We start from the raw sequence: 23,793 nt of genomic DNA, 5'->3' as shown, positions 1-23,793 counted from the left end.
GTATTGCTTTTGTGTTTGGCAAGCTGGGTCAGGGCTGTGCTTAGTAGTTTATGGATACAGAATTGCAAAGCTGATGGAGACAATCAGTTGCTAAGAAAGCTGCACCTGTATTCCTGGGAGTGTGAAGTGTGCAATTGAGAAAGAGCAATTTCTGGCCCTAGTGAGGCTGTCTTGCTTTTGGCTGTTTAAAAGGGGAATTGGTGAGAGACATCAGATACAGAGAAGTGCAGGTCATTAGAGCCATGAAGTATTTTAATCTGCAATGGAAAAAGAGAAAAATAGGACAGATTAATGGGAACATCTGTTCTGTTCTAATTAAATCACACTTCAACAAATTGTTTATTGTTGCCTGTTCAAACCTCACCTAGTGACAACACTGAGAAGGAAAAACAGGCCAAACCCAGGCCAGGGTTGGCTCTTAAAATGTTCCTTTCTGGTTGAGGGTGAGATTCATCACTGAGTTTGTAAGGAAAATCTGTGCTACTGAGTTACACGACAGGAAAAGGAAATTAATCCTAGAAATTCCAAGCTGGCTCGTGCTGCTGTGAGGATTGTAGAACTGGCTTTTGTGTCCTTGCAAGAAGCAGTGGATTGTTCTGTGGCTTGCAGAGGTCTGGCTAGGCATGCCTGGACTGGGAACGAGTCAGCGTCACTGATGCTGTGCAGAACCGAGGGACGCGTGGACCGAGAGAACCTTCAGCTGCGGCTGTCATAGCATGGGAGGCAGGGAAACACACGGAGCAGGCCAGGGCGAGCAGCTCCTGCCGGGCCGGGCATTGCTCCGCTGCCGGGCTCCCCGCGCTGGGGAGCGCAGCACTCAGCTGCCCTTGGCAGCACCGCCTGCGGCTCAGCGCTCTGCCATGCACAGCCTCAGCACTCACAAGCTGTCACACGTACGGTTCCCTCCGAAAGGCTCCGTGTCGACTCTAACCTGTCAAGGGCTATTCTGTGCGTTTTTAAAATCCAGCCCAGGAATTCATAAAACGCCAGTGAGGGAGGTATAAAAACACTTCAAATTGTGAAGTAAAAATCAGCTTAATGTAAAGAAATGAGGTGGGAAAGGGGAGGAATCTGTTGCAGTGTACAGTAGAAACTCAGTGTGGCTATGCTATGCTTATTTTTTTATCAGGAATTTGTGAAAGCTGTATTAACTACCTCATCTGATCTCAGACTGCTGATAGCCCTGAATTCCTGGGGAATAATTGATTCAGCACTTCCAATTAGTATGCTGCTCATTTTAGCATGAAGTCTAATTCTGTTGTTTCCACAAAGCTGCATCAACACAAAAAGCTTGTTTATTATTTTTGAGGAAGATTGGGGATCACAGTGGATTGTTCTAAGGGGATTTTTTATAAAACAGTGGTGTTTTACTGTCTCACGAAATTGGTGAGAGATGCTGTGCAAAGCTGAATCAATTGCAAAGCTTTGGTTTGGATTTCTCCTACACCCCCCCTACCAAAACTTGCAGGAGCACCAGACCAAATGATATTGATGTTTCAAGGTTTTGTTCTCCTGAGTCTGATTCTCTTATCTCAGACACTAAGGTTTCATCCTACCCTAAGGCCTTGATATTCTATCTTGTTTTCTACATCTTGGCTTTAAGATGAAATAAAACTGTGAGTAAATAACAGCTGGACATTTTGTGAGATAAGCCCTAGTGCTAGGGCACTGTGTCCTCCTATACTTTCAGAGCCATTCAACATAAGACAACTTATCTGTTTTTTTCTGAGGGATGCAGAAATTCCTTCTGGTTTTCTTTTAATTTTTTCCCCCCAGTCTCTTAATCTCTGAAATTATTGTATGAAAGAATTTGTGTTATGTCAACAAAAATCTTTTTTTTTTTTTTTAAACAGAACAAGAGGATTTTTGCTTTCAATAGTTTGCATAATCTTGGTTAGCTGGAGTATTTGTGGAATTTGTGTGTTCTTGTGTGTGTGAGGCCAAAAATAAGGATGGGAGCATGCAAAACTGCAAACTAATTCTTGCAGCATCAGAGATCCATAAGTGTTTCTTTCCTTCCTAGAAAAAATTACATGTCCTCCCAAAATCAAGTCCTAATGTATCTTTTTCTTGCTTACTTCTCTATATTTTTCTAAGGGGACCTGAAGCATAGTCTAGACTTCTGTATTTTTGTATTGTGTTTTCAGAAATGCACAATTGCTGCAGCAAAACAAACAAACAAGCAAAGAATTAAACAAAAGCCCTTTAGTGGAAAGTCTAGATGGACACTGTGGAGTTTTTTTCAGGAAGCCTAAAAGTTAGAATAATTTGGATAGGTAATTGGCAGGTGTGCAGACTAGGAGAAAAAAAAATCCCAAAAGTAAATATTTGATAAATGTTTGAGCTCTTTTGCACGATCCTAGACAGAAAGTCAAAATCAGAAGAGGTTCATAGTAAGTGTTTAACTGTTTAAGTGTGGCTCTGGATTTTTGCCTGTTGGGTCACAAGCTGCAATGCCAGATTACTTTTGTGCTATCTCAGTTTCACTTGCAAACAAAAATTAGTCAAAAAAAGAAAAAATATGATGATGACTTAATGCTAAATTGAATGGAGATCTAAAGGAGCCTTGTCCTGTTCTTTGGGAAACTGTATTTTATGCTGAGTTTTATAATACACTTTAAATAGTGTTTTATGTCTACAGTGTTGTCCTCTCTTCTCTCTTCATATATGTTATGACAGAGGGAATGCTGTTATGTGCTAGTTGTATAGAAATTGTAATTCCTCTCAAATACAGCTTCAAAGTAGGGACTTCCTTAGAGCATCCAACAGCTTCAATCAGAAATAGACTTAATGTCATCTTGCAACAGAATATGTAGGAGTGACATAGTTACTGCAACCAGAATTAGCTTAGAAAACTGTTATTGATAGCCATGATTTTTTTAGTATGCATTTTAGCAAGCTCTGCTGCAAATGGGCATAGTGACCCTTCCTCTTTTGGGGAATGTGTGCATGTTCTTAAGCCTGATGGACATAAGAAAAAAAAAATGAGCATAAGTTCAAAACAAGAATAGCTTTTTCACTGTTTCTTGTATTAAGAAATACCAATAGATCTATTTTCTACACTGGAGATGTAAAAAGGAAATTTCCAAAGGAAGCTGGCTTATCAATTTCATTGGTAGGTAACTGTGGATATTTGCATCCCCTGAACAGGAATTCTAATTTATTAGACTGCATGTATTGTCTGTGGTTTCTGTGTGGTTGGCATAAAAGACAATCATGCCCTTTAAGGAATTGCTCAGCTCCTTGTGATTTACCCATTCATCTGTCCATCCTTCTTTCACCATCTGCTTCTTCTGCTGTGGACATGCGAAGTTGCTCCATGCCTGCAGCAAAATGCAGCCTGGATGGTTTGCAGTCAGGCTTTTCCATGCTGCAGAGTTTTCTTGTCTTTGCAAGCACGGATGGACTTGCCTCTTTGTCAAGGTGTAGTCCTGTAAAGAAGCTGGGTTTTGTATTCCAGCTGCACATCTGCAAACTCCTTTGAGACACTACAGACTTGTATTTCTTTGTCTCTAGGTCTGGGATGCCAGGCTGGAGGAAGTGCCTTGGTTTTTGTCTGTGGAGAATGCAGGACAGAGGTAAGGCAAAAGGGGAACATGACAGCAAAGGGGAGATTATAATCAAGGGGATGCCCATGTGAAGGGGTCGAGTTCAATGCTCCTTTTTCTTCTCATTGATATTGTTAAAGCTGCAGGATCCATTCAAAAACTTCCGTCTTTTTATTGAAAAGAAACAAATCCACAGTGTGGCTTTCCCATAAGAAAGCAAATTTTCACCTTAAAGTGCTGGTCTAGATGCTGTTAGTGAATGCACACCTGCTTTGCTTACAGCTCTGTCTTTAATCTGAACCTGGCCTAACAGAGCTTTTATGGTGGTGAAGGGGTTTATTAAAGCATCTACCAGAGCTTAACATTTGGGAACTCTAAAGCTCATGTACCTACTTTATGGTCTGTTTTTCTTTTAAAGAAAATGCTGGGCTATTAATTGTGTCAGGTAGAGAGAACATGTGCTTGTTGTAGCTGTAACTTTCCAAAGAGATCACTTTCTAGCTGTGAGTTTAAACCCTGTTATTTATGTTCATTTAGTGTCACAATGATGATGTAAGTAAGCCATATTTATATCACATCTTGTAAAATGCTTCTGTTTATATCCCTTGTTTGAGCTGAATTATTTTGAACCAGCAAGTTCATGGTACCAGATTCAACTTTTCTGACGTGGTGGCAGAAATCTGGATCCTATAGGACATTACTAGGCTGTTTTGGAGGAGGGGGAATAATTTATATTTACTAGTTTTTGCACAATAATGTTGAATTGCAGTTGATGCTTTTTTAGCGTATTCTAAATGGTGCCATTAAAACGGGAACTGGGTGAGATTTCAGTTCAGTACAAAGCAGCATGTTTTTTTCCCTTAGGCCAACAGAAATCTCTAGCCTGGTGTATTTAATTTGTCTTCTCAGGCTAGAAATGCATAAATGCAAAGGAAGTGCCTGTTTTAAGGATAAATATATATATGTATATGTATGTATACCTAAATCTTTGTTCTGTGCTTATGAATGATTTTTGAATTGCACAAAGACATCACTTCTGGACACTTTCTGTTTATGGAGGGTCTGGTTCTTGACACTAAACAGAAAATGGGCTGGCACAATAAAATAAATTATCCCTGTACATATGATTTCCTGATGCATTGGAAAGATCAAATCTGTTTGCTTGGGCAGGTCACATCTCTGGCACAGGATCATTTTTACCTTGATGCACCAAAGAGATTTAAATCAGCATAATCAAGGATGGGGTTTCTTTACCATATGGGCATTGATTACCTAGCAGTCATCTACCATCTGCCTGCATAGATGGCTAAGTGGCAGCTATGGCTAATTTATTAAGAGAACAAAACTATCTTGTATATATAATTCTTTTCTGATATTGTGGTAGTGAAAAGCTGCTTTTAGATGCTTTAGAGCTAAGGGAATTTTTTCCCCTCCACTGTAGCTCAAAGCCTTGGTCCACTCTAGTTTGGATTCCTCTTTATTTTCTGCGGTGAGATTTATCTGCCATAAAATGTTCTTTCATTATCCATCATCCTGTAATTTATTCCAAAAACATAAAGTGAAAAACATAAGTTGTCTTTCTGGACAAAGTAGAGTACTGTGCGTGTTTGAGGAGAGCCTTGCAAGGCTATTTAAGGTAATTTTCCCAGGAAAAGAGAGAGCAGCGTCTAAGGAAGAAAAGAACAGTTGTGGATGGCTGTGTCCCGGCTCCCCTCTGCAGCGATGTCCCGGCGGTGTCACTCGCGCTGGCGGAGGCAGCTCAGGGCGGTAGATGGCACTGCGAGACTGTTCTGCAGTTGTGTAATTCCCGTCCCAGCGAGACCGTGAGCGCTCGGCGGAGGTGAGCTCGCATAAACGAGTGTCTCCTCTGCGCTTCCCCGCCAGCACTGGAGGGGTAAATCGGTTTCTTTCCCCACTCCTCCAGTCTCATACATGTAAAGTTAGGTAAGAAATAAGACAAGTGAAGAACCAGAACTGCAAGAAGAGCTGGTCCCAGATTTCCAGCTGCCAGTTTAAGTTGGGTGAGAGTTAGTGGGACTCGAATTTTGGGTTGTGCTTTGCCAGCTCTCTGCAATAAAAGTTGGACAAGTGCTTGTATGTTAAGTGGCATGAAATAGCAGCCATCCTTTCAATCTCCCAGCTGACAATGGCTTTGCAAGGGCCGAGATTGAAGATTAAATAGATAAGGAGTTCTTCAAAAGGGTTGTTAGCTTTCCAGGGACACCAAAACACACATCCTAAGGAGATCCATGTTCCTTTGGCTTGAGTGAGCCCTGTCCTGTTGTTGAACAGGCCTTCAGTCCCAATACAAAGGCTTTCCCCCGTACAGGCCTTCTGACACAAATGTTACTTAAAATAGAAGCCCAGAAGGCACCAGAGTGTTACTATATGTATCACGAAAGCTTAGAGTGATTGTAAATGTTATTTTAGCGATAATTGACAGAAGAAATATTGAGTCTCTGTGCAGATAGAGAGCTTGAAAGTGTGTGTGGTGCCGCTGCTATTAGTCAAATATAGACATGTGGAATGAGAACTAGAATAATGCTTCAAAATGAATAACTACATCAGGCAAAAGTCCAATGATTTCTTTATTAAAGGCCTTGATGAGCACCAGGCAACTCCTCAGCTATACCAAGAAGCTATACAAAATGTGAATTCCAGTATTTTGTGAAACACTGGAGGAGGGAGCCCACAATGCAAGGAAGTGAAGGGGGCTTTGCATTTTTTAGGTCTTGCCCACAGTGCTTGTTTCCTTTGCCAACTGATTTGGGAGAGATCAGAACACTGAAATGGCAATTATTGTATTTTTCTATCCCTTTTAAATGTACATGCAAATTTACAGAGTGTTTCCATTAAGACTAGCAGTCAATATCAATGATTTACAAATGTCTTGCCTCCTTCTCTGATCTGAAATAGACTGCAGTCATTAATGTGCTACTGACAGCTGGAGCTGGGTCACAATGAAAGGGACAAAGAGGTAAGACAGTCATAGTAATGACTTTTAACATATGTTGACAGATGTAGTGTTGCTTTCTTCACCCTGCTCTTTGCTTAAACTGCTTCTGTTCATCAACCACAAAAAAGAAAATCACCTAATTTTTTTTAATGGCAATACTGAAGTTAGTTTTCATGAGATTCAAACGGACATGCTTTACTGAGAAATGGATAGATAGTGTTTCTCTGGTTACTATCAAGTGCAGTTTCCACAACTTCTGGTTCATAATATTCTGATACTGTTGGATCAGCAGGGCCAAACTTTTGGGAGTCAAACCTGCCAGCTGCTACCCTGAGTCTGACTGTCCAGAGCAGCTGGGATTAGCTTTGAATTTCCTTCCTGAATGGACTTCTGGGCATGGCAGATACTACAGTCATGTTAATAGAAGGCACAGAAGTACTTCCATTGTGCATTTCTTTCATGGTTGTTAAAAGACACTGAGCTATTCCTGGAAGAAATGAAAAATCCCTGGTGATCAACTTTTTTTACTTGCACAGCTGGTAACTAAGAAAAATTCAATTTGGGACTGCAGGAACAGCTTAAAGATCCTTTCCCATAAAAAACAATTTGTCAATCAGGAAAAGAAAGCAAAATGTAGAGCATGTCCTAATGATAAACCTTGCCAGGCTGTCTGGTACCTGGCATTCTGGGTGGTGCAGAGCCAACTATCCTATATCTGATAGCTCTTTCACTTAAGTGATCTGTAAAATTTCCCTGGGGCACCTCTGCAATGAGGAGCAGAGATGAAACCTTACATAGCCAGAGGCAAATCTTGCTGCTAAGTGGATGTCTGGTATGAATACCTCTATGTAGCAATGGGATGGTTTGGAGATTTCTGCTCTGGGTGAATGATACTAAGCACAGTTCTTGCTTGAGAGGGTTATGTGACTTTATGAATATAAAAGCTTGGACATGGTGCAAATGGTGACATTTTATTAGTGATGCTGTGTGTGTGTCTAAGGCAAATCATGGTGGTGTGTGCAGGGGAAATACTAATATGATAAAGGGAAGGAAGGTGTCCTGAAAGCAGTTTTGAAAGAGAAAGAACATATTTCCAGCAACTCCATTTTCAATCAAAAGTTAGAAAGTGGCTCTTCATTGCTGTGATCAAGTTCAAAATCTTGTTTTAAAATTCTTCTGTCTTTCAAAGTAACACTTCAGATCACACAGCAGCCTCACAGTAACCCAGACAAAGCTATCTACTGGCTGAGTTGAGGAGATTTTCACACAGGGTAGGACCAAAAGTATTGTCCCTTATGTTGCATGGTTGTGAAAAAATATTAACGTTATTAAGCAGTTGCATTAGCTGCTAATGCTTCAGACTCTGCTGTCTGCCTCGATGTGGAGGGTAGTACACAGAGCAACATGTAGCATGCATGGCTACCTTGGATATTGAATTTCTGGCATGTTTCAGTAGCCTGGAAATCAATAGGCAGCAGCTGCAATGGAGCTGGGGGCAGTGGAGGGCCCTAAGTCCTGCTGTTAGCAGGGGAAGGGGCACAGACCTCAGAGTCTTGCTTTAACATTGATGGTTTGGGGCATGAAGTGAGGCAGATGCAAAGCTTCTCTGTCTTGCTACACTGTAGTCCTTCCAGAACAATATTGTGAGTTGCTGGGTCACTGGTAGGTAAATGGGGATAATCTCTGTGGTGGGACATTGGCAGTAAGTGACAAGATTAGGTTTGGGAACAATGTGGGCAGCCAATGTTGTGTTGTTGGCAGAAAAAGTGACTGGGGTCTGTAACTTGCTCTAAAAGCATTTGTAAGTTAAGAAGCCTCAAGGGAAGCAAAATAAAAGCTTCAGCACTAGCATCAGCCCAGCAGTCAGGCCAGCAAGGACAGATCTTGTGCCCAGGAGAAGAGATCTGCTGACTGTGGTGTTGCAGGAGTGGGGAACCAGTAGAGAAACCCCACGGTTGTCTGGCCTCAGGCAGCCTCACTGCTTCAGCACTCAGAGCTTGTTGCACATGCACTTTGTAGGGTTCCTGCAGAAAGATGACTTTGGATGGAGGTGGGGGGTGGGCCTGAACTCCTTTGTGATTATTCTGTGATTTCCAAGGGAGGTGAAGAGCCAGCTCCTGAGCTGACTCCAAGTATGCCTTTGGGACCAAAACAAAGAGTACTTCAGTTCCCTTCCAGCATTAACAGAGCACAGAGGTGTCCATATCCTCATGGAGCCCATAAATACACTATAGACTTGTGTCAGTGAAATCCAAAGGCATCTGTCTAAAAGGTATTCAGCTATTCAAAGAGATGAATATCACCCAGAAGAAGCAAAACGACAGATTGCTTCTAGCCTTCAGAATCTAGTTGGACATGAACACTTCTGTGGAAATCCACAGTATAAAATGCCTGACAAGAAGCAGGCAACAAAACAAATAAACTGTTCACACTGCCTGAATTGAAGACAAAATCAGAATCAAGTTGGATTAGTAAGTAAAGTTGCTATTAATCACCTCTGGTGGTAGCAAAGTGAAGATAATCCATTTTAAAATTGCCTTTAACCTTCTACCATGGCAGGATCATTATTAAATTCCATGATCTCACTGCTGTGTATGGGTATAAAAGCAAGTGTAGCAGCCAGTGAGGCAAACCCATTGTGACACTGTGTTGTGACAGAGATTGATGCTCTGTATCCCCACTACCCTTCTGTGAGCCTGAGAGGTGAAAGTAGAGACTGGTTCTGCATTAATGCAGCCATGTGCTACTTACATATCATGGTGAGATGGAAATAAATTTCCAATAGTCCCTGCCTTCTCCATGTACAGCTGTAAAGATGCAGGGTGCACTGCTTCAACACTCAGCAAAGTAGCCCAGCCTTGGTAGAGAAAGAAAATTTACCTTTTATTTAATTAAATCTAGGAGTGGGAGTGAGGAAGGAAAAAATTATTCTAGACACCTAAATAGATTTCCTTTGTGTAGGATTACATAAGTCAAAGTAATTTCTAGCTTGATCTTAGCTATTGAATGCTGCCTGGCTGTAGCACCAGGTCAATAAGGAGGGGAGGGAGCCCACAGTCCTCTCTGTTTCCCCAGAAGGTTTCATGAACTTCCAGTTCACTGTTGAAATAGTGCAGCCTTGAGGGTGCCACCTCACTAGTTGTACATCTTCACTCAAGCTGCTGGGAATGGTGGGTGGACAGAACACCACTCCTAAGGGTCTCCCAAGTGCCACATCCTGACAGATTCAGAAATGGCTAGAGAGGAGCTCTTAAATCACTTGGTTTGGGGTTGAAAATGGACTCCTTTCACTGACTTTTCTTGTTGCAAAGAGCCAGCTTACTCTCGTCGTGAGATGATGAAATGATTGAACCTCAGAGTGAAGGAACACATGACAGGAGAATTTGAGCTGGAGCTATCTGGAGGTAAAGAGTTCAAGGACAAAATGGAAGCTAAGAAGCCTGGACATTCTCCCTTGCAGGAAAATGGGATTTTTACATTGAAGCCTCCTTTGCCACACAAGTGACATCATTGTCTATCATCCACCCTGTGCATGCAGCATGCAGGAGAGGTGAGATCCATCCCATTTGGAAAGCCTGGTTTGAAGGCTTTTGACAGGCCTGAACCATTGCTCAATAGCCAGCTCCTGAGATTGGAAAACTTGGTGCTTTCATTTTTTTTTATTTAGAGTTATAGTGGTATTTAAAGCACAGTGGAGCCAACTGTCCCCTTTCATGTGCCACTGAAAACTGCTGGGAGAGGCAGAGCTTGAAGCTACCCAGGACCATAGAGACAATGCTCTCTACAACCAATTAAGAGCAAGCCTGTAATTCAAGACGTCCCATCATTCCTCCAGCCCTAGAGAGATACCCCAAAACACATGCAAGGAAAACTTGAGTTATGGACTGAGCCATGCTGCCCATTTAGGCTGCACACACTGCAGGGCAGAGACCTCCTTGCTTAGTAGCAGCTGGGACTTTAGCCTTGCTGTACTCTGTGTTCCTCAGTGGGGCAAGGACCACCAGCTGCTGAAACAGAATGTGCAGGGAACAGTGAAGTCCCCAGGTTGATCAAACCAGGTCATCCTATCCTAGGATGGCATGTGGCCGAAAGAGGAATCTCTGCCTCACAAATTTGGTTTGACAACCATTTCTGCAGGATGGGGGAGGACACCAGTGCCTTCTAAAGTTGTGGTAGTATCCATGTCACAGTAGTGCCTAAAATCCTGCATTTGGACATTTCATTTATATATACACATTATTGTGACATGGCTATTCACTTCTGAAGTTTCCTATGGACTTCCTTCTGCTTGAAATATCCCTCCATGATTTCCCTCAAAATAAGTATCATAGTATCTGTTTTACTCTAACTCTGCTTATGAATTCCCTACAGATACTTCTAGGTATGTTTCATTTTCTCGAACCCAGTTTCCCATGTGAGTACTGAAGTTAGTGCTTGAGAAAATCTCACCACACTAGCTTTGGCTCTTTCTACAATAATGGATATGTCAAATTCAATTCTTAAGACCTCTGAGCTGCTTTTTCATCTAGTAATATGCTTGCTATTTTCCCATTTAATTATTTCCGTGGTAGCAGTGTCCTTTAAAAAGCAGTACTGTTGTAGCCATGACAGTCTAAAGACACTTCAGGGAAAGAGTCTTTTGTGAGAGAAATCAGTGAAAATGGCAAAACCAGATGAGCTTTCAGGTACAAAAAGTGTCAATTTAACCTTACTTTTAAGAGCCCCTTCCTCTACCAGGTTTATTTCAGATTCTCATTACTTTTCCTGAGGACAATATTAGATCAATAACCATCACTTTTCTGGAAATCCTTTTCTAATACCAGAATCTGGATATCATCATGCAATTATAAAATACAGCTGAGGAAATCAAGGCACAGAAAGGGCAGGTGATTTGCCTGTGTGGGTGGTTGAGTTAGTCATACAATTCAACAGCCCTTGCCTCTGTGTGCTGCATTTAACTATTGAAGAAGCATAATTTCCTTCCTCCAGGATGCATCCTGGCTTCAGATTAGTCTTTCTCCAAAAAGCTTTTGAGTTGTGCTATTAGAATATTTGGGGCATATCACAAACTTTCTATAAATTAGCATGATATGTCCTTATCCAGTCCAGCTGTAGAGTTATGATTTGTTGTGAGTCCCAAAAGTACAAAGAAATTGCAGGGAAGGGGTGGTGGTGGAGGGGGGGTGTTGTGTTTTCCTCCAGGGAACAAGCTGTGCAAATGTGCTGTATTTAGCAGAAGGAAAAGAGCTCTTGAACAAATTGTAGCTGTGTGGGGAGTCCATCCTTTCTTATGTTTCAAGTCTGAAGGTGAATGTGGGCAAAAATATATTTTTATGTCTGTGATTTTTTTGTGTGCTGCTAGTAGGGTATAACAGGTCTGAGCTATATCTGTGCTCCTGCTGCCAATAGTGCTCAGGAAATCTCTCTTAGAAATGACTGCTCCAGCTGGCTGGAATAAGCCTTTGGGTGCCATCACTCCCATCACTGTCCTTTAAACTGATGGGTAACTCTGGTTAGAAACATGGAAGGGAATCAGCCTGTACAGTGCTGCTCTCTGCTGTGATGGCAACCTCTGATGCAGTCCTAGGGCATTGCATACTGCTGTCTGCCTCTGCAGTGTTGTGAACTCTTATGCTCAGATGAAGAGGGCTGTCTGTTCTCATGAGTTTATGATTATCCCAGCTTAACTCACTGGAAAAGCATTCTACAATAGTAACTTCAAAAGACCTTCTGCAGCCCAACTCCCACATTGCTCATCAAGAATTTGGGGGGGTAGGGGGAGAAGCTAACTTAACTGTAGGCCTTTAATTCAAGTATCTCAGTTAGGACTCTCATCCCTCAACTGCCCTAAAGTCACAGGTTTCTGCCTTTGTCCCTTCCTGCAAAAACAGATTTTCTTCCTTGGTGTGCTCAGAGCTTTAGGAGGTTGTTTCAAGATTCCCAAGTACTTTTGTGACCATTTCCACCAGGCACTGGAAAGCTTTCCAGACTCCTGCTGTCCAGCTTGGCATATGCTCCCTAAATGGCAAATGTTTCTTAGATGTGAGCAGAGCACAGAGGGTGAAGCTGCTGGCCCTTGGCAGGGTGCTAGGCTGTCCTACAACAATTACTTTTCATGCAGGTGGGGACAGAAAAGCTGAACTGAAAAGCCAAAGTCCATATGGATGCATTGAGATGGATATATTCTCTTGCTGTTATAGCTGCCCTGTTCCACCTGAAATGGTGTGAGACACCAGCTTCTGAAACTGGAATTAGCTCATGCTATCCCAAGGAGAGCTTGGTCCCTAATATTTTAGATTATAGCAGATGTTGCACATAATGTAATAACTCTCACAAAGGGAGGCAGAATGAGACCTACCAGATAGCTAATAAAAGAAAAGGCCTCATGAAGAACAAAAAAAAACCCTGCTAGTGATTGCAGAGATACGTTGCCCCCAGGAAATTAAAAACATGAATGCCCTAGCATATGCAATAAGGATCTCCTTTGTGTCCATGTAAAAGTGCTGAAATCTGTGTACTATTAAGAAATTGAAAAGATGTTTTTAAGTCTTCCCCATACACTTCAGCTGTTTGCAAGTGGTAGTGAAGAAAACGAAGTAGATCAGCCCGGCTGCTGTGCAACTTTATTTACCAGAAAACCCAACTTCAGGATAAACACACGCGTCACTGCACGCACCTGTGCGGGGCTGCCAGGCAGCTGCCGCTCGGTGAGGGGAAAAGGCGCTGGGCTACAGCTGTAGGGAGAATGTAGAATGGGAGCAATGTGCTCTCCATACCTTTCCTGGGCATTTATCTGCCCAACGTCAGCCCGAGATTTGGGAACCGCAGGGCGCCGGGTGGGTCGGAGCCCAGCGCCTGTTGACAGGCGGGGCCCATCCTATCTACGCAGACCCCCCCCCAGGGGAAAAACATCCAACATACACATATTGACAGAATTTCTGTGCCCCCCCTCCCCGAGTTCGGCGTTGCCCGCCCTCCGCGGCGGGGGGAGCGCACCTGCGCGGCGGGCGGCCCGGGGCTGTGCGCAGGCGGGGGCGGGCAGCGCTCCCCCGCCCGGCCCCGGCCCCGCCGCCGCATGCACCGCCCGGCCATAAAGCGCCGGGGAGCCCGGCCGCGCTCGGCAGCGCCCGCCGCTCCCGCCGGCCCCCCCGGGCCCCTCCAGCCGCGCCGCTGCCCCGGGGGGCGGCAGCGCCTCTCCTGCCGCGATGCCGGGCTGGAGGAAGAGCCTCGCCCTGTGCCTGCAGCGGATGCAAGAGGACGGTGAGCGCGGCGGGGGGAAAGGAGAGCTGGAGATGCTCGGAATTACCCTCTGCCTCCTCTTCTCCGTTACTCTTTGGGGTGGTGGTGGTGATGATGGTGATGCGTGTCCCTCTGGGAGGGGGACAATGCTCTGCTGGCATGGAGCTTCGCGGATGAAGGGACTGGAGGGGGGATGCTCTTCATGCCGATAAACTTTGCCGCAGCCAATCTTCCCTTCCATCCTCGGGCTTGCTTGGTTTCTGTTGTTATTTATTTATTTTTTTAAATTTTCGTTTTTTTTCTTCCTCAAGTGGTGAAGTCAAACCTGAGCCCGAGGTGGCTGCGCGGTCCTTTTTGGATATTTAGAGGGGCTTGCAGTATCGGAGCCCCAACTTTCTAAAGCTACTGGTGATGCTGTTTTCAGCTGGTAATTTTCCCCAGTGTAAACTCCACCTGGGGAATAAAGGGTTTGCAAATTGCACGGAGGACGTGTCGCGGTAATCTGATTCCTATTGTGTCGCTTACTGTTGCTCACAGTGACTGTGAATTATTTTGTTTACATGCTCAAGAGTGTGATGTTAAATAAATGCTGGACCTGCGGCTCATGAAAGTCGTGAGAAGACATCCACAAGGTGGCACAGCGTAAGGGAGGTTTAAACGTTGCATTTCGGCTCCTGCCTTTGTAGATGAACAGGGATGAGAGTGGTGGGGAAAGTTTGTCCTGTGCTCTCATGGGACTCAGGTGCAGGAGATAATCCGGGATAGGCAGAAACAAGGAGGAATGCACGTTTTATGAAACTCTGCTGCTTTGGTGCAAAGTAGCTAATGGCAGGCTTTTCCTTTGGACCCCTTCCCAGACTACCTCTCTAGACTGTTCTAGTTTGTAAACAGACTTAGCAAATACATCAAGTGACACTGTTGCAGCATTTCATGTGAGTAATGCAAGAATTGTGGAATTCTCTGAACCTGCTGGTTAATAAGCACAGGGAAAAATTGTGCTGTTAGATCCTCTGCAAGGTGTTAGGACAGAGTCATCAAGCTGTTGTGCCTTTCTGATGCTGATTCCTGGCTCCCACTGCTTTGGGAGAACACCATCTATTTCTGCTGCTGGATTGCTCTAGGACCACAGCTTCCCCTGGAGCCTCCATTAACCTGAGATAGAGCTGTTAAAAATCTTGTCCTGTAGAAGAATCACTCCCCTGCTCAACACACCGAGACCTGTTGGCATGAATTCAGCCCTGTTATGGTGCAGTGCTTTGTAATGCTGCCTTGCTGCAGCTGGCATGGATGCTTTTGCACCATTGGATCAGGGTAGCTTTGAGAGCCTCATTAAACATTCACAGCAGGGACCTGTCGATGTATAGCTGTACTGGGTTAGTGTTTGCTAGGTTACTTTCTGTGAGACTTTGTACAAGTATGTACTTGTCTCTGGCTCTAATGCCTTTCCTTCTCATCCCCCTTCCCTCTGACTTCAGTCCCAGCACTGCAGTGAGTCTGTGGCTGGTGTGCATCCCTTTGAGTACATTGCGTTTATTTCTGTGGGTGGTTCAAAGAGTAGTCAGTCTTAGGAAGGTGCCATTTAATTGCAGAATGGCTTATCTGGATGGATAAATCTTGCAGGCTTGAGCTGATATGCTGTGTAGAGAAAGATTAGCTGAGCTTGTAGGGAGCTTATTTCCCTTTTCCACAAGGCAACCAGTTTGATGATTGTCATAGCATATAATTCTGCAGGGGCAGCAGAGGAAGTATTTGGTAATGTTTTTGTAGCACTGCAGTGTTAACAGGTATGTTAGAGAAGGTATTGCATCATGATGTGTCCTTGTCTGTGGCAGGAGGATTGGAGCTAGATGAATCTTGAAGGTTCCTTCTGACCCAAACCATTCTTTAATAACACTGCAAGAAGTGTCTGCACTGTTCATATTTTGATTTTGCAAACTGACCTCCAACCAGTATATGAAGAAATATTGACTTCTGTTTCTCTTTATTCAGAGCAAGTTACATCTGCCTTGTTTGTAGCTCTATGCCTATGCAGTTGTGATAGGTTTGGGGATCTTTTTAATGCCCAAGCTGGGGACCTTTTCCCTCAGAATTGTGTACATACTCTGGCCCGTCAATTTGTTCGCTTCCTCTGAGGACCAGAGTGCTTAAGCTTCCAAAGGAAATGTCCTGGTGTTCAGCAGGAGCACAATTGTAATTAGAAGAGTGGTATATTTTGGTAACTGAATATTAATGTGATGAGCACCTCTTGCAATTTGCAGCCATCCAGAGATGGATTGGAAGCTTCATTAATCAGAGTTGGTAGCAAAGGTCAACCATGGTAAGTCACATAGGGAAATGAAGATATACACAAACTGTGCTGAAGTATGATTGCCATTTCAGTGTCTCTTCATGTATGCTTTGCCTTAAAATTTCCGTCTCCTGAAAGATGGGAATGACTTCTGGCCAGTGTGCAGAACGCTTCATTATATAATGTTGCTTTTCTCCACCACAAAGAGACTTATACGTGGAATGTCCTACTACTTATTCATTTTCATGCAAGAGAAAAGAAATTGATGTCAATGACTTGAAAATACTTGGTGGAAAATGTGTTCCCTTCCCTTCTGCATTGATAACAGACAAGTTATTTCAAAATCATGGGATTAATCCCCTGCATTACTGTGGGTTGTCTCAGACCTGAAAGAAGAGGTTAAAGCGTATGGTCTGGCTTTCTATCCCTTGCTGTGTGTGCAGAGCTGGGTGGCCAGATCTTCTGCTGATTTCTCTCTCTGATAACTCATCCTCTTATGAGGCAGTGATGAGAGCTGGTTGGCTCTCAGACCCATTGCTGTCCTTTATGTGAGGACTGAAGGATTTGAATTGCATTCTTGCTGCTCCAATGTCTTCAGTAGCAGAAGCATCAAAGGCTAATTTCTGCTTTGGTAGCAAAAATGTATGTGGGTGGGTGGGAAAGTCTCTGTGTTTTTGGCACATCTGAGTGGATGTGGCAACTGTGTCTAGAAAGGATAAACTGTATGTGCAGACTGAGAAGTGGAGATACTTTTATCCAAACTGGTGAAATGGAGTGTTAGCTAGATGCATAGGACTTGTGTAAGATGCTTAGGGCCATGGCTGTGGGCAGACATCCTTTGCTTAATCTGAGATGTTTTTCTATTTCTAGGGGGAGGGAATACAGTTTGAGTGTAAATTTAGGTTGTTGATACAATTCCCCTTCCTCTCCCAGATGGTTTTTCTTGAGCAGAAAATTTGACTCTCACCTTTAAAACTCCAGTATGATGCCTTATAAAAACTCAAAACCAAGCCTTATGAAAGACTGAGGTAATGGGATTATAAAATGTGAAGCGAGTTATCCAACCATTGCTTGAATCATGAGGCAGGTGGAAAGGAGGGGAAGGGGAAAGGGACAAGTCAGACTTGCTTCAAAAAGTGACAATATAGCAAGGTTTTGTTGCTGCTATTTGCTTCCTTCCCTTGTATACAGCTCTGTGCTTGTTACCTTGGAAACAGCTGTAGGAACATATAGGGGCATTTTGCTGCTGTGCAGCTGTGGGCAGAGGTGTCCTGTGGTGCATGGAAAGGAAAATCTTTCATGGGGCAGGTTGATTTGCAGGATGAGGGCAACAAAGTAAAAACCCATTGCAAGATCCCCTTTTCTTGGCTGCCCCGTCTTGCTGCAGGTGAAGTTTGGCAGGAGTGGGACCCTGGGGAAAATTTAGCAGGGGGGTGGATTTTCATGGTTTTGGCAGAGCTATTTAAATATTTAGATTAGGAAGGTGAAAATATCTCAAGTCTGTTTTGAGGAGGCTTATAACACTTGGGCTATGGACATCAGGTTTTTATTCAATTCTCACAAAACAATATACTGGGATGTTTCGCTCAATAGCTCTGAAACTGTCCATGACTAGAAATGGGTTTCTTCTTTACTTATTCATATATATTAGGGAGAAACATCCCACTAAGATGGAAATTTGCTGGGTTTGCATGATTAGCAGAAAATTAGATCTTTTAGTGGGTTCCATGTTGTTTGAGGTATGCATCTAATGTGTAGAATAACTGCTACAAATAATTCTTTTGTTTGCTTACCCAAAAACATTTTGATCTTCAAAATGGTATGGTGTGCATAACTTTAAATCAGTTGAACTTTTCTACTGTTTAAAATATACTGTTTTTTCTTGTGCTTGCCACATCAGAAATAATTCTGTCCTTCAGAAAGGTTTTTTGTTTTTGTCAAGTTGTCTTAGGACTATCTTTCAGTGCCAGGTTGAATCTGTTCTATTGTAATATATTGCTTTGTGGAGTCCTTTTGTCCAAACCTACGATGACATGATCTATTATACTGGCACTTAATTTTCAGTAAAGAAATTCGGCTGTGTCGCTGTCACTGAAGTGGTGTGCAGTTGAAATGTTACAGCTGAAAGACTGTTACATCTGTCCACTGTACCTGGTCTATTTATGTATTTCTGCATGTGATACTCTTGCTTTACAGTGTCCAAGCTTTGTTAGAGATGAGGACTTGCTCACACAGAGCTCAGGGACTTATGGGCTGCTGTTTGTTGGCAATACTCATTATACAGACCACTGCCGTTAAGCAAAATATAAAAATAGAGGTTTTGACCCTCCAATGAAGTGGGATGGGTATTAGGATTGCATGAAGGCTGTGGTGGTAATGCTTAAGGGATAATGCTCACTTACCAACCTGATGGAACAGCCAGAGCAAATCCTGCTAGACTTTGATGGTATTTTTTTTTTTTTTTTTCTCATTAATATGTTGATGGGGATTTGGCACTCATTGAGTGAGTAATAACTGCACCCAAGCACTGTGCTCCCTGCTCCCCTCCTTGCTGGGTGTCACACTGGTCTGAGGTTTGGGCTGCTGTTTTTGATCCTGTACTTCAGCAATCAGAAAATTTACCTCTGATTGAGAAGTCTTGCACAACTTAGGGATGAAGACATAGAGGTTTTATGGAATGACTCCAAAGCCTCATTGAAATTTGGTTAAAGACAGAGATTGGTATTATTTTGCTTTTTGAAGTGATCTGCCAGATTTTACAACCTGATTGTGCTCCCATATGTGTAGACTTTGGCTTTATGAAACTGTATGGACACTGTGGCTTCTGCTCTCGTTTGTGTTATTACTCTGTAGGGATTCTTGTGAAGAAGTTTTATTAGCAATGTTGAGTGGTGATGCTCAGTGCTGACAAAAGCATCAGCTGCAGTGGTTTGGCAAGCTTTTCCTTTACAGCTGCCAAGGTTGGAAAGTGTGGGGAGAAACCTTTCAGGATGCTGAAGACCTTGATGCAAACCATGAATTGTGGTAGCCAGGAAAATTTCAGAGTTGAAGAATTGTTAGATCTGTCTGGAATCAGGCCACGCTTGATGTTCTCCAAACCTGTTGGTGTTTCTATGGACTTATGCCAAGTGTAGTGGAAAAACACATGGGCAATTTCCAAGAAATGGATGTGGTCTTTGAAACTGTTCCAGTCCTGAGCTGTGATTGCAGCTGGTGACCCAGAGATCTTCTGATGCTCTGGGTTGCACTGAGATGAAGATTGCTCAGGTTAAACAAAGGTATGTGGCCAGTCTGAGGTGAATGATTTGCTGTGCCTTTTTTAATTTATGTTTGTCTCTTTTAATTAGACACAAGTGGCAGAGCTGCTTAGTGGTAGGCAAGAGAAAGCTGTCCACCAGGGCATGAGCTCTATGCCAGATTTTCTTTCTATGCTTAAGACTGTGTAGGCCTTCCTACAAGTGTCCCATTTTAGTGACTGTTTTGTTAATTATTAGACTTCATTATAATGAAACAAAAGTCTTTATTTTGAAAATGAAATGAATTTAGAGGTATGAATATAGTAGAATAATTATGGAGGCAGAGCTCTATTGAAATTACCTCTTTGTAGACAAGCCCTGAGCCAGTGAATCAGGCATTTCTGGAGCTCTGCATCACATAAATGGAGCTATTTCTTTTAAAAAACAGTCCTTACCTGACATTCAGAGCAGTGATCTGTGTGCAGAAGGCTTAGATTTTTCTAGAGGAAGGTGAAAACTTTTTTCCCATGATGGTCTCTTTTCCCAGAAAGACCATGTCTCGTGTTCCAGTGAATGTTGGTGATGATCCCATGTGTATGGGAACTGCTCCTGCATTTGTGTCTTATGCCAAAGGCAGTCATACCATTTAAATATCTGTGTTCCTGAAATGAGTATAGCTGCTCTGCACTGACACTGGTGTGACTGGGAGTGGAACATGGGCAGCACTTGATTGAGAAAATAAATCCCATGCTGATGGTTTCTGTTGGAAATGGGAGCATCTCTTCTGTGGTGTTTGGCCTGGGTGAACCACACAGTGGAATGGAACATTCCCCCTTGGAAGGGTTTGCATTTTGTTCAGTTATTCTTGGTCTTGCTGTGTGCTCTGAGAGAATGTAATGAAACTTTCAATTTAAAATCTAAGTAGAATTTTTATTCAGTCTGATTGTTTTGTCAAAAGAATGAATTGCCTTTTTATTTTCTCCATTTTTCCTTCCTTTCTTTGTCCTTGGAAAATAAAGGAATTCAAATGTTTGTAAAATGTATTTGTTTTAGCAATTATGGTGTTTTCCCTGTTACTGACTCTCCTCCTCATTAATGTTAGATGAACTTGGCATCTAGTAATTACTGGCTTTTACTTTTCAGGCAAAACTATTTTTTTGGCTTTAGCAAAATTTGCTGATTTCACTGGTAGTATTGGAAGAGCTGCCTTCTGGGAAATTAGTTCAAACATTTTCCTCTGACAGCTTAAAGTATGTGGCATCAAGACCACTCTGCATTGAAGGAGGAGGGGGCTATCATGGTATTTGAGCTCAAGGAAATGCAGTGCATTAGGATGGGGTTAGATCCATGTCTGATCTGTGTTAAGTGGAGGTGTCAGTGACCCTGCCAGCTCATCTGCTATGTCTTGACAAGTAGAAACCTCTTGCTGAGGCCACAAAATAAATTCAATGCTACGTTCTTCAAGTTGTCTATGAAGTAACACAATTTTTTGATTAATTATTTCATTTCCACTGTGAACAAAGCACCACAGAGCTTTTGTTTTAGCAATTATATTAATATTGGCTGCGGCTTTTTTGCCAGTCAGAGGCTTTTCAGGGTATTTATTTGGATTATAGGTGTTGTTGCCTTTTCTTGTACGTGTAATACTGTTAGTCATCCTGGTGACACTTCATTCATCTGTTCAAAGATGTAAAGGTCCCAGCTCACATTTGAGTATTGCTTCATACAGCCTGAGTGAGGAGATGCTACTTACATAAAGCTGAGAGATCTCACTTGGGTCCCATGGGCTGGCTGGAGCTGAGATTAGCTGCTGGATTTTTTTTTTCTTGTCTTTAATTTATAAAAAAAAAATTCAAATATCTTCTCTGTTCTCAAGGCAACTTAAGTTGAATGTACAGAGTCTGTGTGCAGAGGACTCCAGTCTTATCTCTGGTCCCAGTTTGATGAGAGCACTGGAGCAGGGTGTAGATGGTAGAGTTGGGGGTGGGAGGGATTGTCCTCATTTGCATCCCCTTGCAGCAGAGGCCTTGAAGATTTAGCAACAAATGAGATGCAAAGAAACAAGGAGAAAAATAAGATAATAAGGTAAGCTGTCAGGCAGTGTGACAGTTTTGCAGAAATTAGTGATGCTAAGTTCTCTCTTCTTACTTGGTACCAATGTGCTTTTCTGGTTCAGTTTTTCTATGTGTTCAGGAAATTATGATATTTCCAGGAGTGGGGGCTCCTCATTAAAACTATTTTGCCCAGATCCTTAGCTTTTGATTATTGGAAGTCAGGGGAAATTCCCTGAGGCTGTCAAAGAGGGATGAATTTAGTGAAGAGCTGGGAGGATATGTTAGTATTCATAGCAGCTTGTCTCAGGGCTATGTGTTAATCCTGAACAGAGGCCACTATTGGGAATGAATATTTTGTTTCTAGATTAAATGTTCTTTTGTTTTCTTTCATCTTGAAATAGGAGGCAGTCAATCTCAATACTGTACATGAAGTCATGTCTGTAAAAACACCCTCACGAGCTTTCCTTTTGAGATTAGGGGTCAGGTAAATCTGTGTGAGGTGGGGTAGAGCTGTCTCAGTCTTCTTCCCCTTGGCAGCATCATCTTTTCAACCTTTGTCCATCTCTGGTTCTCCCCTTCAAGTTGTGGAGGTTTCTTCTCAGTTGGAAGGTAGCTGCAGGTAAAATTCTTGGGCTCTGCCCCACAGGTAGCTACGCCTGGTGTGCTGCCTCCAAGTTTCAAACAAAAGCAAAGTTCAGGTGTGCTGCAAATCCCATGTCAGGCATTTAGATGAGCCATTGATGCTGTGAGCATGCTCCAACTCACTGGCCATGCTCTGCTACTCTGGAATCTTTCATGGACTTTGTGTCCTTTGCATCCTATCCAAACACCTTGTGCAGTAGCACCTGGCTGCATGAAATAGTTGCCCTGTTCCCCAGCAGATCAGGCTGCAGCCCAGTGGTAACTGCAGCAATTCCTATGTGGCTGGCACTTACTGAGTTGGTTGGGATTGGCAATTGAGCCACAGGCCTCTTGGTCCTGTGCCTGTGTCCTGACTGAGCACAGGGCTTGCAGAAAAATGATTCTATCATTTAGTTTCTCAGTGTGATGGGGTATTTTCTGTCATTTGAGATTATGGGGACTGAGAGGTTCTGGCACCACTCAGGAAACCTCTGCATGCCTCAGTCTTTGCAGAACGTGGATAATGACTGCACTTTAAAAGGTGGCGATGCTCAGATTAAGTATGGAAGTGCAGTTAAGTGTAACTTCATGGCTGTCTTTCTCTGCATAGTATCTTCATATTCATAATTATACCAATTGTGCCAAAAATTTGAACAAAAATGAGGTAGAAAATGTCCTTCTGGCACAGGGTTGCAAATTTATTGCAGCATAGAGCTGGGCAGAACAAGGAGCTCTGTTTATGTGGATAAAAATTTTCCCCTACAGTAATGAACTGTGCTGTGAGTTTACCAGCTATCTAATCTAGTTTCCATCCGTTACACCAAGTGATAATCCTCTAGCAAATTAGGTACTGTTAGCAGCATTTCTGTCAGCCTGGCTGTGGATGCTCGTCTAGGCAACCTGCCTTTGAGGAATTTCAAAATTTGCCCTAGTCAGTCATGCTGCTTCCTCAGCCTCTGGAGACTACATTTCACATGTAACACAAAGCTGAACTGTCTTGCTTCTTTAATTGTATTTATTCTGCTTTTCTTCCACCCACCACCTGCCAAGGCTGTTTGACCACGTCTAGGGATTGCTCCTGGGTTGTTTTCTTGGAATATCCATTGTAATTAGCTTTTTGGTGTATCCTTTCCTACTTTGATATAATTCCTTCACTGTTACTGTGCTTATACAGGGACTTGTTAGTAAGTGGGCAGGGGATAAGAAAGCAAAATGTGTGCAAACCAGGCTGGGATGCTGGTTTCTCTAGGGCTTGCTGGCTGTAGGGAGCCCTTGCCTGGGGATGAGCTGTACAGCACCGTGTGCCTTTGGCTCCCAGATCCAGGCTTGCTCTGTGGTGAGCCCTGTGCTGCTGTGGCAGCTGCTCTTCCCCTGCTCTTTGGGGCTGCCCCTCGCCAAGGGTCACGTACAGCCTGCAGAGATTCAGTGACAGGCAATACTGCAGCGAATGCCATCCAGTTTCTCTCTGAATAATTGAGGAAGAGTGTGGCTTTTGGCCAGGGAGCACCATCCTCTGTCCCCCATCTGCTTCCCTGACTGTTCCTTGGGGCAGATGCTTATCTCCGGGCGCTTCTGGGCAGGGCAAGGGGGTGCAGGTTCCTCACTACCCTTTATTGTCTTGCCACTGACATACTTAGTGAGCTTTAAATCCTTGGGGTGCTGTTTTTCCGTGGTGATTCTCTCTTGTGCAAATCCATGCCATGTTTTTTAATTGCATGCTGCAATGGTACTTCTTGGTTTGAATGCTCTGGTGGCAAGCACAGAGGTGGGAGTGAGGGACAGGGACTGGAAGAGTGCAGAGTGAGAGGGCTTGTTTCACTGTTATCTCTCTCTGCAGCTGTAAGCCTCTTAT

At 43.2% G+C, this 23,793-nt stretch overlaps 1 long non-coding RNA gene across 1 annotated transcript in view; it reads left to right on the top strand.

Annotated features, from left to right (window-relative positions):
* Nucleotides 1-13,603: 13,603 nt before the first annotated feature.
* Nucleotides 13,604-23,793, top strand: part of LOC306807507 — a 53,080-nt gene continuing 42,890 nt past the window's right edge. The window contains exon 1 of the long non-coding RNA XR_013775735.1: nucleotides 13,604-13,764. This is a non-coding gene — a long non-coding RNA (uncharacterized lncRNA). The remainder of the gene's footprint in view (nucleotides 13,765-23,793) is intronic.

The sequence above is a fragment of the Erithacus rubecula genome (assembly GCF_903797595.1).
Source record: "Erithacus rubecula genome assembly, chromosome: 13".
Taxonomy (NCBI): Eukaryota; Metazoa; Chordata; class Aves; order Passeriformes; family Muscicapidae; genus Erithacus; species Erithacus rubecula.
The sequence above is the reverse complement of the archived record's forward strand: the minus strand, read 5'-3'. Positions and strand labels throughout refer to the sequence as shown.